A 17,418-nucleotide genomic window follows, 5' to 3' on the forward strand; every position below is an offset into this window, starting at 1 on the left:
GGCATTATAAATTGTTGCCAATGGCTGGAAATGACCTAAAGTACACTGATGAACAGAAGTGTGAACTGTGGTGTATACATATGATGAAATATTGAGTTGCTGCAAGAAGGACTGAAGTCATGAGGTATGCAACTATGTGAATGAACCTTGAGGACATTATGTTGAGTGAAATAAGCCAGAGATGAATGGAAAAAATATTGTAAGTCCTCACTAACATAAATGAACTCTAATGAGCAAACCCTGAGAATTGAATTTGAGAACGTAAGTTATCAGGGAATAAAAATTGGGCTGTGATTGGGCAATTGATAATTAAAGAGTACAGAATGTTCAATAAGGCTCATTGTAAATGTTTTTAGACTGTAAGCTTTTACAGCCATCCCATCTGTTCCTGAGTTTTAACTCTTCTTTCTGATTCTGAGACACTGTGCTCTTTGTGTATAACCTGGTAGCTCCCTATAACTTTGGGTATCTATGTGACACCTGAGACTCTCAGAGTTCTGCAACTCTGAAACTCAACACTGCTCCATATAGCAACTGTTAAAGAAGATGAAAAAGAGGCTAGACATCAATTAGAGATATGAATGAAGCAGATCTTGTTAGGACTAAGATAAATCAGAATGCAAGGTAAAGGATGATATTATCTGTATTCTAAAACTTCAACTTCTGTGTGAGACCAAAGGAAGAGATATTTATTTTGTCCAAAATTTAATTTTTGTCCAGAACACTTTCTAAATAAACCTGTCTTCCAGTTTATTTAAAGAACCTAATCACATGGAACCCAGAATAGGGTATGAGATCATGTTATTCTGGATGGGTTAATGTAAAACCCCAATACATTCCAGAGGATTTGAGGCAGAAAATTTAAAAAGTATTTACAAAGTCCCCTTGAGGAAGTAGGGAAAAATGTGGAACTATTAAACTGCCCCACCTGGGGAACTACTGATATTCTATCAAGCACTAGGGACTCCCAATTTAATAAGCCAAGCCCTTGATTTTGAGGCTTACCCTGATGAAACTTATTTCTGCAATAGTGAAGCTAAGCCTACTTATGGTTATACCTAAGTGTCCCTTCCAGAGAACCCCTTTTGTTGCTCACATGTGGCCACTCTCTCTCAGCCAACCTGCAAATAAACTCACTACCCTTCCCCCATGTGGGAAATGACTCCCAGGAGTGTAAGCTTCCCTGGCAATGTGGGACATGACTCCCAGGGATAAGCCTGGCCTTGGCATTGTGGGATTCATAATGCCCTTTGAAAAAATGTGGGAAAAGAAATGAAACAAAATTGTTACAGTGGCTAAGAGATTTCAAAAAGAACTGAAAGGTCATTCTGGAGGCTACATTCAACCACATATTGCAAATTACCACAGTATGCCAAGCCACAACCCTGAAGAATACCTTGGGCTCTATCTAAGACTCTATAAACATTTTTCTTAGTAAATTTACTTTCTCAGAAACTTAATGCTTCCAGATTGTTCATATGTGAGGTGTGCCAGTTTCAATGTTTTATGGCACCCAAAATCCATGTTCTTTGGTGCAATCTTGTGGGGGCAGATGTATTAGTGTTGACTAGGCTGTAATCCTTTGATTGTTTCCATGCAGATGTGACTCAATCAACTGTGAGTAAAATATTTGATTGGATTATTTCCATAGAGATATGTACTCTGCACAATCAGGGTGGGTCTTGATTTAATCACTGGAGTCTTATAAAAAAGCTCACAAACAGAAAGACTTCAGAGCAGCTCAGAGAGACATTTTGGAGATGGCTGCTGAAAGCAGACTTTTGCTGACATTTTTGGGATGCTAGCCCATTGTTCACCTGGAGAAGTTAAGAGATGACAAAACATCCCTAGAGTAACATTTTGAAGAAAGCACAAGAGCTGACAGTGGAGCTGGAACACAGCCCTGGATCAGCACGTGCCAGCCATGTACCTTCCAAGCTAACAGAAGTTTTCTGGATGCCATTGGCCTTCCTTCAGCGAAAGTATTCTCATGTTGAAACCTTAGCTTGGACACTTCTATGGCCTTAAGGTTGTAACTGTTTAAACAAGTAAACCCTTTTATAAAAGCCAGTCCATTTCAGGTATTTTACCTAACAACAGCATTAGAAAACAAGAACACCAGGTAAGCCCTGAAACACAGTGGTACCAGTTTTTCCAAGAACATAAACCAGTTTCATTCCTCTACCCCATAATATAAATACCCCTTTGCAGCATGAAGAAGGTAAAATGGTCATTGACCAGACATCCCTGAATATTCATGGTTTCTAATGAGAAATCAGCAATCTTATTGGGACTCCCTTTTACATAACACATTGTTTTTTTTCTTTCAGCTTTTAGTAGTCTCTCCTTGTCCTTTGCATTCAATGATGTGGTCAGTAAATGGCATGTTATATTTTTCTTCATATTTCCCATGTTTGGTGTTCTCTGGGCTTCCTGGATGTTTATATCTGTTGCTCAGCTTGGGAAATTCTCTGTCATTTTTCTTTGACAATTACTTCTACCCCTTTCTCACTTTTCATCCCTTTGAGACTCTTATAATGAATATATTGGTACATTTGAAGGTCTCAGAAATCTCTTAGGCTATTTTCACTTTCTGTGATTCTTTTCTTGTGTTTGCTCCTCCATTCAATTCATTTCAATTGCCTTATCTTTGTGTTCACCAATTCTATCTTCTGCCAATGCCAACCTTCCTTGAATTTCTTCTGGAAATTTTTAAATTCAGTTATTATGATTTTCAACTCAAGTAGTTCTGTTTGGTTCCTTTTAAAATCAACAAATCTTTACTAAGGTTCTCATATTGCTCATTCTTTGTTTTCCTAATAGAGTTTAGCTCTTTCTTTGTATTTTCCTTCATCTTCTTGAGCATTTTTTTTAATCATCATTTTATTGAGATATATTCACATACCACGCAGTCATACAAAACAAATCGTACTTTCGATTGTTTACAGTACCATTACATAGTGGTACATTCATCACCTAAATCAATCCCTGACACCTTCATTAGCACACACACAAAAATAACAAGAATAATAATTAGAGTGAAAAAGAGCAATTGAAGTAAAAAAGAACACTGGGTACCTTTGTCTGTTTGTTTCCTTCCCCTACTTTTCTACACATCCATCCATAAACTAGACAAAGTGGAGTTTGGTCCTTATGGCATTCCCAATCCCACTGTCACCCCTCATAAGCTACATTTTTATACAACTGTCTTCGAGATTCATGGGTTCTGGGTTGTAGTTTAATAGTTTCAGGTATCCACCACCAGCTACCCCAATTCTTTAGAACCTAAAAAAGGTTGTCTAAAGTGTGCGTAAGAGTGCCCACCAGAGTGATCTCTCGGCTCGTTTTGGAATCTCTCTGCCACTGAAGCTTATTTCATTTCCTTTCACATCCCCCTTTTGGTCAAGAAGATGTTCTCCATCCCACGATGCCGGGTCTACATTCCTCCCCGGGAGTCATATTCCACATTGCCAGGGAGATTCACTTCCCTGGGTGTCTGATCCCACGTAGGGGGGAGGGCAGTGATTTCACCTTTCAAGTTGGCTTAGCCAGAGAGAGAGGGCCACATCTGAGCAACAAAGAGGCATTCAGGAGGAGACTCTTAGGCACAAATACAGGGAGGCCTAGCCTCTCCTTTGCAGCAACCGTCTTCCCAAGGGTAAAACTTATGGTAGAGGGCTCAACCCATCAAACCACCAGTCCCCTATGTCTGTGGTCATGTTAGCAACCATGGAGGTGGGGTAGGCGAATACCCCTGCATTCTCCACAGGCTCCTCAAGGGGGCACTACATCTTTTTTTTTTTTTCCTTGTTTGTCTTTTTTCTTTTCTTTTCTTTTTTTTTTTAACTTTCCCTTCTTTTTTAAATCAACTGTATGAAAAAAAAAGTTAAAAAGAAAACAAACATACAATAAAAGAACATTTCAAAGAGACCATAACAAGGGAGTAAGAAAAAGACAACTAACCTAAGATAACTGCTTAACTTCCAACATGTTCCTACTTTACCCCAAGAAAGTTACATAATATAGCAACATTTCAGTGAACTTGTTCCTACTACATCCATCAGAAATTAACAGACCATAGTCATTTCTGGGCATCCCCAGAACGTTAAATAGCTTATCTGTTCTTCTTGGATTATTGTTCCCCCTTCCTTAATTGCTCTCTACTGCTAGTTCCCCGAATGTAGGGGAACTAGCAGTAGAGAGCAATTCTTGAGCATTTTAACACTATTTTTTTTTAAAAAAATTCAGTTTTCTTGAAATATATTCACATACCATACAACCACCCATGGTATACAATCAACTGTTAACAGTACGATCATATAGTTATGCATTCATCACCACAATCTATTTCTGAACATTTTTCTTACATCAGAAAGAATCAGAATAAGAGTAAAAAATAAAAGTAAAAAAAAACACCAAAACTATCCCCCATCCCACCTTATTTGTCATTTAGTTTTTGTCCCCACTTTTCTACTCATCCATCCACACACTAGACAAAGGGAGTGTGATCCACAAGAACTTCACAATCACACTGTCACCCCTTGTAATCTACATTATTATACAGTCATCTTCAGGAGTCCAGTCTACTGGGTGGGAGTTTGGTAGTTTCAGGTATTTGCTTCTAGCTATTCCAATACATTAAATCCTAAGAGGTGTTATCTATATAGTGCATAAGATTGTCCACCACAGTAGCCTCTCAACTCCATTTGAAATCTCTCAGCCACTGAAAGTATTTCATCTCATTTTCATCCCCCTTTTGGTCAAGGAGATATTCTCAATCCCATGATGCCAGGTCCAGATTCATCCCCTGGAGTCATATCCTGCATTGCCAGAGAGATTTACACCACTGGAAGTTGGGTCCCATGTAGGGAGGAGGGCAGTGAGTTCACCTGCCAAGGTGGCTCAGTTAGAAGAGAGTGGTCCACATCTGAGCAACAAAGAGGTACTCAGGGAGAGGCTTTTAAGCACAATTATATGCAAGTTTAGCCTCTCCTTTGCAGTAATGAGCCCCACAGGGGCAAGTCCCATGATAGAGGGCTTGGCACATGAAACAGCCAGTCCCAATGTTTGTGACATTAACACCAGTCCACATGAGGAGGTCCAACACTTCTGCACCTTCCCCCAGCACCTCAGGGTGGGGGGGTGCTGTAAATATATTTTTTATTCTCTGCCAAAATTACTTTGGGATGTGTCACTATTTCACTCTAACCTATACCAACCCACTGTATCTCACTTCCTATTCAAAGATCCATGCAATTGTGGTACCACCATTTTTAAAGGCTTTGTTTGATATGTCCACATTCTGGCCATCATCATTCTTGTACTCTGGATTTTCATCATTTTCCTTTGGATGGGTCATCATTTCCTGTTTCTTTGTTTGTCTTCTACTTTTTTTGAACACTTTACCTTTTAATATGTTAATTCTGGTCTTTAATCCCTGAGGTGACTGTTCCTTGATTTTGTAACCAGCTGATAATAAGACAGAGATGTTCTTTAGCATCAGCCTTAATGTCAGGGATGACTTCACAAAGCAAACCCAGTATGGATGGTTTTCCTTGTCTTTCTGTGTCTTGTCTTGTCCTGTGCTTTTACTTTTTATTGTTTTGGAGTTCCTGTTTTCAGAAGTTTGACCCCACTGTTTCCCAGGAGACAGATATCCTGCTTCTGGGTGTTTGAAGCCCACAAGCCATTGCTCCTGAATGTCTGCTTGTGTATTTCTTGTATACCTTTCATTGCCTCAGGCTTCTTTTGCCTGGAGGGTAAATTCTGTGTTAAGAGGCACAGGAAGGAGGACTTTCCCATCAGTCAATTCTGCTGAAACAGGGCCTATGACCCATGTAGGGTGTTAAGACTGGCTACCAAATGCCCTGAGTAGATGACCAGGAAGGGCATCAAGATAAAAGCACTGAATAAGTAATAACATTTTAAATAAATAGGAAAACATACTTCAAAACTAAAATTTTAAACAAGGTGGGAAAATATATAATGCAACACAAGCTGGAAACCCTGTGTTGTATGGTTGACTACTAGTAAAACAATGTATACCAGAAGCAGGAAGTATGGCTCAATACAATGCAGGATGATTCATCATGATAAAGAATTTGATTCAGTAGGAAGATATAATAACTACAAATTTGTATGCACTTATGACATTATTTCAAAACATACTTCAGAAAATGCCATAAAAAGGAAAAAAGTTAAACTCCAAAATCACAGTTGGGGATATAAATACAATCTAATAATTATACACAACACTTGAATAGCACAATAGACTAGCTTCCTAATTAGAACAATGCAGATTGTTGCTCCCAGGGTACAGAATTCTTTTCAAGTGTCTTTTCATCATATATCAAAATAGTCCATATACTAGGCCAAAAGTAACTATACTTCAGCTGTTAAAGACATACTGTGTTTTCTGAGCACAGTTGAATAAAACTAGAGATCAGAGACAGAATTTTAAGTAGCATTTCTGAGAATTATGGAAGAACTTCTGATTGCTTAGAGCCATCTGGAGCCAATTATTGATTTGAAATTATATCTGGGCACTTTCTACTTTTTATGCCAAGGGCTAAATACCCAGGGTTTTTCTCTACTGTCATTGCTTCCCTTTATTTTAAACTATAATTGTCCATAGATGGACTTCCTATAAAACAGAATGATTTCTGTCATGTTCTTAAGCATCTCAATTGCACATATATCCTTGCTTGCACCTGAGGCATGATTGGACCCTCACCAGAGTTCCTGCCTTGTCTCTCCAATGTAAGGAAAGACTGTATTCTCTCTTGTGTGTTTGATGTTGTTTGATGTTGTTGTCTTCTTTTCCTCCTCTTCACCCTCCTGTGTTAATCACCCCCACTTCTCTCCTGCTCTGTTATTTTTAATAAAATTGGAATAGAAAATACCAATAAGTATGATACTCACACAGTGAGACTGATGTATTATCAATCATTCATTGAATTTAAAAACTCAGTCCTAGCATTTTAAGCTGAATTGATAATTGTTAATGAAAGCGCAGTTATAGCATAACAGAACCTTGTGCAACTGATGCCAGCAAAACAGGGAGGCACAGAAGGGCTCTTCTGGCTGCCCAGTTTTTCTATATGCAGAATACTAATTTAAATTATTTAATTAAATTTAATTATGGTAATTTCAATTTATCTTAAAAGTTGGATATATTATTATATTACTGCTATTTAATTAATAACAACAAATATCTGCCTATTATCTTCTCTTTACTTACCTCTGTTCTACATATTCAGGTGTTGCAAAGTGAGTGAGTGCTTGACATAAAAATAAAATATATACAGGATCACTTATACTTGATGTGTCATTGTAGGCCTTTTTCATAGCATATTATGAAAGAGTACATAAGCTCTTGTTCATGATTCCTGCAGACATTCCTACAGACAGCCTGCAGACCACTGTTTGCATATCACACCAAAATATTTTGAAACATTGAATTAAATTTTATTTGGATGTGTGAATGAAAAATATAAATGAAAAATTGTACTACTTATTCCTCAGAATGAAAGTGCATTCTTCATATTTATGCATTAAAGTCAATTAAATTTGTTTTTATATTTATATTTTGTGTTATGAGAACACCTGTGTAACATTCTTGTTACAACACAAAAGCTTTGCTGTGCTGTGATCCTCCTACAACTTGCCAATCTGAAAATGAAGAAATGGTCTAAGTTTTACAATCCCTATACAAATCATTTCAGAACATTTTATAATGTCATATTCCTCTTAACAGAAAATCCCATTAGCAAATGCAGAGCTCTGGGTTTTCCTCCTACATCTTTGTTAAAACTATAGTACTATGGGGTTAGGATGGAAGAAAATAGTGGTCAAGGGATCACATAATTAATGCATTTGTCAGTGATCTCTTAATGATTTTTTTTTATTCAACATAGCCACAATTTTGAGAAACATCTTTATTTGAAATATTTTCTAAATATCAAATTCATGAGGTGGGTATTATTACAAATTCTATATTTAAGGAAGTGATGTTTCAAAGATGTTCAAAAACTTCCCAGAGCCACAAAGCAAGTAAATGGCAGAATCAAGACATAAAACCTTTCTTCCTATGAAGGTGTGAAGTTCTAATTGTTCTGTACTGTCATATGTAAGTTAAAACTAGAAATTTAAAGTTGATTTGAGTGCAACTAAAGTTTTTTATTCTGTGCTCAAATCATGCAATCCTGTTGCATTTCTGTAATACAGCAGTAACAATTTGATAATTAGCTTGAAAGATTAGTTTAATTTGTAGAAAATGTTAAGAAAATCTTCCTAAGATCATGACCTTCATGCTGAAACAAGTTTTACTAGTTTAGAGCTATATATAAATATTGAAGTGGCTATTTTTAACCAAATTAGACATAAGATGCTATCACTAGACTTTCAGTAAACAGGCTGGCATAAAACAGAAACAAAAAGAAAAATAAAACTTCTCAAAGGACTATTTTAAATGGTCCTGAACTAATAAGCAACAGGGAGGAGAAAAGTGAAAGAATTTAGTCTTGCAAGGAGATCACTCTGAAAGTGACACCTGCCCTGCCTTCTGGAAGTTATCAGAGGTTCTCTGTGCATTAAATGATCATATTGATCACAAGTAAAAGGGAGCAAGTAAGCCAGAATATGAAGTATGGGGGCATGATTAATGTTACTCTGGAGAAGTTTGTCTATTCAAAAGTTTCAACACATCAAGGAAAGTTGATAGTTTAAGCAAGTCCATGAGAATATGTACTATTCACCAGGATTCATTAAGAATTTAGCCTCATGGCCTGTAAGCATAGGGCCTTCAAAAACAGTTACAATTTCACAAATTTTAGTGAGAGTTATGAAGAGGAACATTAACAAGTTATTAGCTTTGAATCAACATCCGTTAATTATTCATAGACTACCAACCATTCATACATTTGCACATATGCATAAAACAATCTCTTTTTATCTCATCTTATTCACATCCTGAAATGTGTTCAACTTTATGGTAAAACATAATATTTTACACAAGACTCAACATATTTCATCTTATTCAAATCCACAATGTTGTTAAACACTCATTCCCACAAATAATAACTACTTTCATATGTTGAAAAGAAATATACTAGCAGCCATTATTCCTATTTTCTAGATCTGTGAATATTCATTGTGGTTTAATAATGAATGCATAAATCAACCTATCAATATAACAATCCATCACTTTTTCAGGTAAGGTCATCACTATTGGTTTTGTCTCCAAATATATAAATGCATACTGATAGTAACAAAATTATTACAGATTAAAAAATCAAATAGTACAAGTGAAAGCATAATGTAAAGAAGAAATACAATGAGACTCTCAAGTAACTTCCCCCAAAGGATTGGATTTTAAGAATTTTTATAATAACCTGACACCTTAATTTTGAAATATTTTAGTAATATTAAATTAATCATATTATTGGACATATTCTTTGAGTATATTTTCTTGGGATTTCATTTATGTCAATATTGCATCTAAATTGATATTTGTTCAATAACGTATTGAATGTACTTAAAGTATTTTATAGTAAAATGGTGGAGATATAAGAGCTACTCAAGTTAAATCAATTTTAAGTAGTATGGAATCTTTTATCAAAAACATTGACTGAAGTGTTAACAGAAGCCAGAAGTGTAAGATTTACATTTCAGATCATCAAGGACAATTTTATTTTGGAAATATGATGTGAGAATCAACTTACTTGCTTGTCAGAATTATGACAGCTACTGCCATAACTTTCACCCCAAAGGGAAATTTTCACTCCATTTCCCTTGTCTGTGCTAATTCCAGAACCTCCTCCAGAGCAGAAAGAAATGGGCACAAACCCATAGACGTATGCCAGCTTAATGGGGAGCCATGAACAATAACTGCAGAAATAACTTGGGGTGCCATGACTGCCAATGTCACTCTGTCTGCAATAGTCAAATTCCTTCTGTGCTTGGAGGTTTTCCTTCACTCAAACCTGCTCAGGACCTTCCTGCCAAATAGGAATGCCAGTGACCATGGCAGCATAGGCAATGCCAGCCATGATGGTAACTCCCTCTGGAGCACTAATGTGTCCAGTGTCCAAAGATCTTCTGGCTCCCTGGCATCTTGACTTAGAAGGGGCAACCAGCAGGCCTAAGGTAATGCAATTCTGAGATATCTTTCAGACAAAGCCAACCAATTCCAAAGCCACAGTCTGCAGAAGTTATGTGAATACAGCTTCTGTCAGTCATTTTGGTGATGTCAGCATTGCATCTTGGTCAGCCTTGATGTCATCTGGTACAGAATCTTGCCCCAATCTGAGAACTGAAGGGTGCTTGGTCCTTACCTGCCAACTCTGCTGAAGGGCCATATAACAGGTCTGTTTTGGGTACCAGATTTGCTTCTGGTGGTCACAGAACTCTGGCAGCTGTCCCTCTTGTAGGTCAGCCTGGGGCAGCTGACACAGCCACAGGCAATGACAGTGAAACCACAACCTGCCCAGCCAATTGAAATCAGGTTCAGAGGCCAGATAGTGATGCAACAGCAACAAATTTTACTAGTGATCTGGTGACCAGACTGTGAACAGTGAGTGGGTGGAGCCACTGGCTGCTCTCAGTGTGACTGATGGCCACCAACTCCTGCTATTTTCTAGGTGCAGGTAGAGAAGGAGGCATTACTGGCAGGAGCAGACAGCAGCAGGCAGCTGAGGAAGTCACAGAGCTGGCTGAGGTATCAATCACCACAGCTACCAAACATGCTTGAACTCATACTACCCTCCACAGCCTCCTCCTTACACCCCAGTTGGCTACTGTTAAGGATGCAGCTCTAGGTGTCTGGTGCAGCCCTGTGTAGGGATGTGGAGCAGAGACTTGAAGTCATTTTGGAGCCTGTGGCTGGGAGCAACCATGGTGCAGGGGTGTCCAGAACTGTCCCAGCTCCCACCACCTCAGCCCTCTTAGCAAGCACCCCATTGACACCACCACCTGAGCCACCATCTGGTAGATAAATAGTGGCAACCCTTATTTAAATTCAATTTTGTTGACATATATCAATACCATGCAGTCATGCAAAATGTACAATCAATTGTTCACAGTATCATTATATTGTTGTGTTCATCGCCAAAATTAATTTTTGAACATTTCCATTACCAGACACACAAAAACAATAAGAATAAAAATTAAAGTGAAAAAGAACAATTAAAGTAAAAAAGAACATTGTGTGACTTTTTTCTCTTTCTTTTTGCCCCCATTTTTCTACTCATCCATCCATACACTGGACAAAGGTGAGTGTGATCCATATGGCTTTCCCAATCACATTGTCACCCCTCATAAGCTGTATTTTTATACAATCATCTTCAAGAGTCAAGGGTTCTGGGTTGTTGTTTGATAGTTTCAGGTATTTACTTGTAGCTATTCCAATTCATTAGAACCTAAAATTGTTGTCTATATTGTGCATAAGAGTGCCCACCAGAGGGAACTCTCAGCTCCTTTTGGAATCTGTCTGCCACTGTAACATTTCATTTCACATCCCCCTTTTGGTCAAGATATTCTCCTTCTCATGATGTCAGGTCTAGATTCCTCCCCAGGAGTCATATTCCTTGTTGCCAGGGAGATTTAAACCCCTGGGTGTCAGATCTCATATGGGGGAAGGGCAGTGATTTCACCTGCTAATTTTGCTTAGCTAGAGAGACAGGGAGTGGCAGCCCATTTTTAATGGACAGAGTGATCAAATTCCTGACCAGGATTGGGGGATTTTCCAACCCCAGGTCAACCAATACTCCATGACTTACATCCTTATTATTCATTTAAGAGTTAATTTTAATTCCATTTTAAGTTACAATACCAATAGTGACAGTGTAAATGAAAATGTCTGTATCATCAGAAATGATTCCAAATTGTCTATCTATATTCTGTTCACTATTGCTGTATTCATATCTGTTAAAATTATATAAAGTTGATGACACATAATCTTGGTCTGTACATTCTTCAGTTAACATTCAAAGTTCTCTGATTTAACATAGTCATCATATTTGTATTTAGAGTTGTGTGAAAAAAATAGAAGTTGACCAACATTATAGAATTTTCAGCCACAGCTTTTACTTCATATATATTTACAAGTTCATTGAGAAAAACATAGACTTCCTTACCTAAATCTAAAATATTCTGCAATCAACACTACCGGATCACTTCCCAATCCTGCATTTCAATTTATTTTTCATTAATCATTTAGTAGGCAAAACTCTGAATTCATGGTTTAATTGTGTTGTAAAGCATTCTTGTCAGATGTTTTTCCAAGTCTGATAGTCCTGATGTGAACTCCAGCTGGAGACTTTTTGATTTGATTTTAGGATTGACATTTCCTCAGTATAAATTAAACATTGATGAATAAATTCAAAGCCACCAAAGATTTTTCTTCATTCTACACATACAGAGAATATTTTATAAAATGTGAAACTTCACATATAGCCCACACACTTCTCTGTAAGTAAAGGACTTCACACATTTCTTCATTGAATAACTATTCCATCAATTATTATCTCTTGTTCTCCTAGAGTTTCCTCCTACTGATAATGTTATTTCTATCCAATTTTCTGGCTTAGGAGTTATTCCTACTCTGAGCTATGCTCATATACACCCAAGCTGAAGCTCAGCTGAAACTTATTATATATAATTGAAGGCATAGTGTTCCTCCTAGGATAGTGCAATCATGTTATTTAAGGATAGGTTACAAATAAAGGCAATTACACATTGATTACATTTACAGATATTTACACTCCTGTGTGATTTTTTTTTTATTTTTAAAGGTGATAGCTGTGTCTGAATACTCTTTTATATGCATAACATATTTATTGAGTTCCTTGATGTTCCTAATAGCAGAATTTTGTCTAAAGGTTTTCACCTACAGATGGTTGTTCTAGTTTGCTAATGCTGCAGAATGCAAAACACCAGAGATGGATTGGCTTTTTTAAAAAGGGGGTTTATTTGGCTACACAGTTACAGTCTTAAGGCCATAAAGTGTCCAAGGTAACACATCAGTAATCAGGTACCTTCACTGGAGGATGGCCAATGGTGTCCAGAAAACCTCTGTTAGCTGGGAAGGCACATGGCTGGCATCTGCTCCAAAGTTCTGGTTTCAAAATGGCTTTCTCCCAGGATGTTCCTCTCTAGCAAGCTTATGCCTCTTCAAAACATCACTCACAGCTGAACTGAGTTCCTCCTCTTTGAGTCAGCTCATTTATATGGCTCCACTGATCAAGGCCCACCTTGAATGGGTGGGTCCATGCCTCCATGGGAATGTCTCATCAGAGTCATCATCCACATCTGGGTGGGGCACATTCCAAGCAAATCTAATCAGCACCAAAACTTCTGCCCCACAAGACTACATCAAAGATAATGGCATTTGGGGGACACAATACATTCAAACTGGCACAATAGTAGACATGTTTTCTCCACAGTGTTTATCACATGCTGTCTGGAGGTAGCTCTATCAATGAAGTCTTTCCCACAAAAAAATGCACATATTGTTTCTTCACAGTGTGTGTTCTCTCATGTCACCTAAGGCTACTAGGTCAACTAAAGGATTTCCAACATAGATGGCAGAAATATGGTTTCTCTCCAGTGTGAGTTCTAACATGTTATCTGAGGGTATAACTATGAATGAAGTCTTTCTCACATAGATGGCTTACAAGTGGTTTCCTCACAGTGTGAGTTCTCTCATGTTGCCTATGTTTATCACACTCTCTGAAGGATTTCCCACAGAAATGGCAGATATATGGTTTCTCTCCAATGTGAGTTCTTTCATGTGCCCTGAGCTTAGAATTTTCAGTGAAGATTTTCCCACATTGATGGCAGACATATGCTTTCTCCCCAGTGGGGGTTATCTCATGTTCCTTAAGGTTACAGCATTGAAGGATTTCCTGCTTACTTAGCAGACATATAGTTTCCCTTCAGTGTGTGTTATGTCATATTGTCTGAGGGAAGAACAATGAGTGTAGTCTTTCCCACATAGATGGCATACATATGCTTTTCTCCCAGTGTGAGTTCTCTCATGGTGCCTAAGGTTACCAAATTGACTGAAGGATTTCCCACATTGATGGCAGACATATGGTTTCTCTCCAGTGTGTGTTCTCTCAGGTCATCTGTGGGTAGAACTATGAGTGAAGTGTTTCCCACATATATGGCACACATATAGTTTATTCCCAGTGCAAGTTCTCTCATACTGTCTAAGGGCAGAAATATTTCTGAGGGCTTGTCCATGTAGATGGTAGTCATATGAATTATGTCCAATCTGAATTTGCTTATGTCTACTAAAGAATGCCTGGTAATTGATAGCTTTTTGAAATTGTTCATTCAGATAAGGGTTTGTTCCCATGTTAGTCAATGTGGAGTGAATGAAATCTTCTCCCAGATCATTACTTTCAAAGGGATCCTCTTCTATTTTAGATATCTGCTGTTACAAATGAAAAGAGAGACTGTTAAATGTGTGTCCACATATACATATTAATTCAATTCTCTAGTTTAGCCATGTAGTGGGGTTCCAGTTAAAATTCATGTTATTTACATGCACATGGTGTCCTACTTTCTTGTATATAGATTTTCTCTTTTTAGCACATCACTGCAGGGTTATCTAATTAATTTTGAATAATTCAATATGTTTCAAAGTATATGTATATAAACATGTTTATGCAATTTTACTTTTATAAGACCAGGTTATGGTTTTCAGCTCAGGTTACTTTTATCTCCTAATTGAAACTATCCAAAACTTATTGATGGGACAGTGTTTAATCCCATATTTAATTACAGCCAGATGATCATGCTGAACTCCTAGATTATTCAATCCCAGATCTCTATTTGGAAGACCAATGCTCACACTTGTGATGCTTACCTTTGACAGGATGGTATATTTGTCCTTATTGCAGATATGTGACATGGATATCATTTCTTCTTTTCTATGGTCATTTTCCATGCCTGAAATAATTTTAGAAACATTATAGGGGGTATTAGCCAAACAAAACATTAAGAAACTCCCTATGTTCATGTGATTATGTTTCAAGTATTGTAATTTAAATAGGAAAGCCTAAAATTTTGGTGTACCCTAGAAATTAGCAATTTTTTTTCCTGGAAATTGAGAAATAAAATATTTTCTGGTTTAATATAAGGGAAAATAATAAGATGACATGATGAGTGGTAAAGAGAGGGAAATTCCTCAAAGAAGAGGACAAGAACAAAGACCACTATGCATGCTTGACTCCCATAAGTATATAAATATCCCTTTTCCTAAGCCAAAGACAATCATAGATGGATTCATAACTAGAGATTGATACATGTATGGAATAATTGCATATTTGTGGAGTTTTCCCCCAAAGTTATAGCCTACATTTCAGAAAATATCACTCAATTAAGGAAATCTTCAGTTGATATTTCTAAAGACCTTCGCATTCATTGACAAGGCCCCTCTTCATATTGAAGCACAGTATCCTAGAACTCATTTGTACTCTGTCCTTGGAGATATACTAATCTTTCTCTCCAGAGTTCCTCTCCTTGTTCCACCTGGGAAATCACTTCTGATTTGCAGAGTTTATATACTATTTATGAGAAACAGAAGCACAGATTTTGAGTTCTATGCTGATACAAGTTCATGATCAGCAAGTCTATGGCAGATGATTAAGAACAATAAGGTAAACTGAAGAGTAGCTTGAGGAAGTATAATTTAAATATAGTATATTGATAATCCTTTTTCAGCAGAGGGTGTATCCTGGCCTTGAGTGAAGGATCTCTAAGTATATGTTGATTCCCATGCCTAAATTCATAGGCAACAATATCCTCAGTCTTTATATACAAGGAAAAATTGTAACTACAGAAATTGAGTATATTATAAAAGAATCCATTATAATAGGCCTCACCAAAACAATATATGTTCTATGTGGAAAAGAGCATGTCTATTATTTTTCTACTGTGTTCTGAATCATCATAGTCCCAGAAGGATAATAATTATATAGAGAATATTTATTTTATACCTGGAAATAATATTCATTAAGTCCTCACACTGTTCTAAATTGTGGAAGTTGAGCAGCAAAAAAAATATAAAACTTTATTCAGGAATATCACAGGCCACTGGTGTGACAAATGAGATGTAAGGAAAAATAGAAGACAAAGTTTCTTACAAGTAGTCATAAAATTATGAAGAAATCAGAGCAGAAATAAGAGTGGCATATGGGAAGTTGTCTAGATACTTGAATAAATTGAGAGATTAGATGGATGAATGGATAGATGCATACATTTTAGAGAAAATTTTGAGAAACTCACTCACAGATACCAGATGATTGATGCTCTCCAGCATAACATGCCTGAGCAGGTTTCTCTGGATTGTGTCCATCAAGGCCCACTCTTCTGCATCAAAGTCTATAGCTACATCATTGAAGGTCACTGATACCTAAAATATCACAGACAATTGAATTCAGACAAGGCTATTCTTACCAATAACCATAGTAGACTGGTTGAAATGACAGCACTGTGTAAGGGAAGGGGGTGTTTGCATAGAAAGACCAAACTATGTTTGGAATTTCAGTTAGATCCTTCTTATTACTAAACTGGCAACTATCTTTCAGATATATTCACAGAGACAAACAAACTCTGCATATATAAAACATCACCTTAAGGCAATACTGCTTAACATATGATATGATATAACCTGAAAGTTTGCTCCCAAACTGATAATAATGACTCCCAGATGGTGATCATCAAATTTGCTTGTGCGAATCCATAACTAAATCTCCATCAATTTCAAGTAAATTCACAGACTCTTCATTAGGGTGTATCATTATTCATGTTCTTCCACTTTTTAACCATAATGATTATTCAGTTATTCCCATCCATCCTATGAAAATATTTATGCGTTCTGCCTTAGCATCATTGGCCAAGCACTTACCTCAACACTGACCTTTGGCTTAATTAAGAGTTTTCTATCCCTCCAGGCTAAACCCCTGAGAATTCAAACTTACATCTTTGGTCACTACCCACGTCATTGGCATGCCTTATCCAGAACCCTCACATGGTCCCAAATGCTATGGTAACCTTCCCTACAGCCCTGGGACCCCAAGTGTTCTTCCCCTTTCACAGCTATTTGTTTTAAACTGACCAATCTCTTATTTCTGTGGAAAATCTACTAGCTTACACCCCTATCTCACATTAAAAGCATAAACCCAGTGATCACTTTTGCTCTGCTTGTGTGCTGCACACATACAAACAGGGCTGTTCACACTACCCACAGACCCCATATGGCAACCCTGTCTCCCTAGGATTTTGGAGTAATAAACTACATTTTTCATGTAAGATTGTCTCATTACCCCATTTTATTATACTTGACCTCCACCTGGACAGAAATTTGAAATTGATCTTAATCAATTTAAGACACCTGCAATCTCAGTTTCC

The 17,418-nt window shown here is 37.2% G+C and overlaps 1 pseudogene; it reads right to left on the bottom strand.

The window, feature by feature from the left end:
- Positions 1–9,713: 9,713 nt before the first annotated feature.
- On the bottom strand, positions 9,714–17,012 carry LOC119520763 (annotated as a pseudogene).
- Between the last annotated feature and the right edge of the window lie 406 nt (positions 17,013–17,418).

This window comes from Choloepus didactylus, chromosome 26 (assembly GCF_015220235.1).
Source record: "Choloepus didactylus isolate mChoDid1 chromosome 26, mChoDid1.pri, whole genome shotgun sequence".
Taxonomy (NCBI): Eukaryota; Metazoa; Chordata; class Mammalia; order Pilosa; family Megalonychidae; genus Choloepus; species Choloepus didactylus.